The 2,500-nt window shown below is 33.6% G+C and overlaps 1 long non-coding RNA gene across 1 annotated transcript in view; it reads left to right on the plus strand.

The window, feature by feature from the left end:
• The window catches only part of LOC145261097 (uncharacterized), a 7,185-nt gene that overhangs the window by 3,592 nt on the left and 1,093 nt on the right, over positions 1 to 2,500 (plus strand). Inside the window, exon 2 of the long non-coding RNA XR_013864409.1 lies at positions 1,942 to 2,500. This exon is cut by the window's right edge and continues 1,093 nt beyond it. This is a non-coding gene — a long non-coding RNA (uncharacterized LOC145261097). The remainder of the gene's footprint in view (positions 1 to 1,941) is intronic.

The raw sequence follows: 2,500 nt of genomic DNA on the forward strand, positions 1-2,500 counted from the left end.
TTGTTGTCCGAGGGGTCGAGCTTCAAAACGATACCGATCTCATCAAAATTTGCTGCCTCTGTCAAAAGTTTTAGGCATACATACATACATACATACATACATACATACATTTAAACAAACAGGTGGAATTTATATTATAGACAATATAATATGTATATCTAATTTATACAATTAACTGTGTTCATCTCTTTGTCTCTATCTTTTTAAAGCGTATCTCTACTGAGACACAAGGTCACAGAGAGGCATGAGGCAGGTCAAATCATTGTATTTTTTGTGGACTATTTTTTATAGGTTTTTAGTCACTAAAATTATCTGCTTAGTGGTCAAAATTAAAAAAAAAAAAATGGACACTTTTCAGTCACACTTGTAAGTCGACTTATGCGCAAATATACATTCATGTGCTAAAGTCAGCTCTTTTTTAACTGTCTTATTGGTCTGACGATAGCTGAAACAGTAACAACTTAGGCCGAAACACTAAATGATTTTGCTTCGATTCTAGCTGATGATAAGTCATATTTAATTCGTTAACGTTTGAAATCCCTGCTATATATCGAGTACAATATAATAATCAATTGAAAACTGACTCTATAATAATAAATATGAAATCTGCATGAATTAAAATATAATATTTAAGCATATTTCATGTCCTGGCAACACAAGGCGGCATGCTAGTCTATATTAAATTTCAGATGTGGACAAAATATTTCTGGAAGTTTAAGTTATTGAGATGTTTTTTTCACCTTGGTATCATGATAGCACAAGGAGGAGCAGGTGCTAGTTTTATTGCAAGAGTTAAGAGTGAATGAAATAAGTGCAGGGAATTTCCGTTATTACTAACCAGTAGAGCGTTACCACAGTTGAGGAAAGGAAGAGTCTATCAGGCATGTTTGTAACGTTGTAGTTACGCTTGAACCGTTTTTGTTGCAGTTCAATTCTCTTTCGGACCCCCACGCCGTCCAGCACTGTCGAAAAGAAAGAAACAAAAATAAATAAATCCAACTTGGCTTTTTTTTTCTTTTTTTAACTCAAGTCGTTTATTATTATTTTTCTTTCTCCTTGTTTTGACAGCAGTTATAACTGAAAATATTGCAGCATTAAGAACTGATTATATAATGTTATAAATTGAATCTAAAAAATTCTTAATACTGCAATATTTTAAGTTATAAATTTATTATATTTTTCATGTCCTTTACTTTTCCAGTTTTAACAACTAGTCCTTTACTTTTCCATGTTTAAGCTTAACCATATTACTTTTCATGCTCGCATTTTTCTATTGTAATCCATGATTTTTCCAGGCTTCCAGTAAATTCACTTGTTTTTTTTTTGTTTTTTTTTGCTTAATTTCAGTCTTATTTTTTTGCCCTCATAAACAAAACATACACGTATGTTATAACAATGTACAGCACTCGTCCGCTTTCAATAAAAAAACCCTCAATTATCTCCCTTTCATGCTTTCATTCTGTTTCACTTGTTACTTCTCTTTTTGCGACAACAGTGAATTAGTAGCAACAGTAGTCACTGAAGCGACATGGTTGCTATGGAAACCAGTAATAAAAACCGTTGTTCACCTCCTTACGTTTTTTTGTTTTTTTTTTTACGATTTTGAACACTAGTAAATTCATCATCACTTTTGTTTTACTGAACAAAAATTGAAAATTTTTATTTCACACTATAGCTGAGAAGGTGATCCATAAACTGTAATAATTGTTTGAACTTTGGTCAAAAAATGAGTGAGCGGTGAAGCTTTAAAGCGGTTCTAAATGATTAAAACTGCCACTTAACCATATATTCAAACACTATCGTGACTGAATGATACGTTCATCTCTTTTTACCTCATTCGTTTTTCTATTTTGCGCACATGGTGTCCTTTTTTTCTTTTTCTTCAGACGCCAGCTCGCACACACTAACTAATTTGCATATGTGCTTTTTTTTCTCTTACAGCTGCTGCTGCTATTTTCCATTGCGCACATATGCGCTCTGTTACAGGTTTACCTCGTGTGATGAAGTACAGAAGTGAAATCAGGCCAGTGATAATCAAGTACATCTGACGGATGCGTAATATGAGTTTTAAAGACAGGCTTAGTTCTGACGACCTCAGAAGAAGATCAAATGTATGTATGTACTAAAGGAAACTTTGATGGTATGGTCACATTAAAATAACGAATGAGAGTTCTTCATGGGAAGAAGTGATTAAATTTCAATTGAAAGAAAGAGGGATCAATAAAGACCCGGCTAGAGATAAGTTAGTTTGGAAGTCAATTTCTAAAAGCCATCCAACACATTCCAGCATGTAAAACTGAATATCATGATATTTCGGCGATATTTCAGTATGTACTTCACTCTTTTTTTTCAAAGCGGGGGAGGGCAGGGCAGTAGCTCTAGATATATCCAAGGCTTTTGACAGGGTATGGCATGAGGGTCTCCTCAGGAAAGATCATACAGTATCACTGGTAGAATACTTAACATAATTAAATCCTCCTTAAATAAGAGAAAAATCCAG

The sequence above is a fragment of the Euprymna scolopes genome, chromosome 37 (genome assembly GCF_053919585.1).
Source record: "Euprymna scolopes isolate OS-2025 chromosome 37, ASM5391958v1, whole genome shotgun sequence".
Classification (NCBI taxonomy): domain Eukaryota; kingdom Metazoa; phylum Mollusca; class Cephalopoda; order Sepiida; family Sepiolidae; genus Euprymna; species Euprymna scolopes.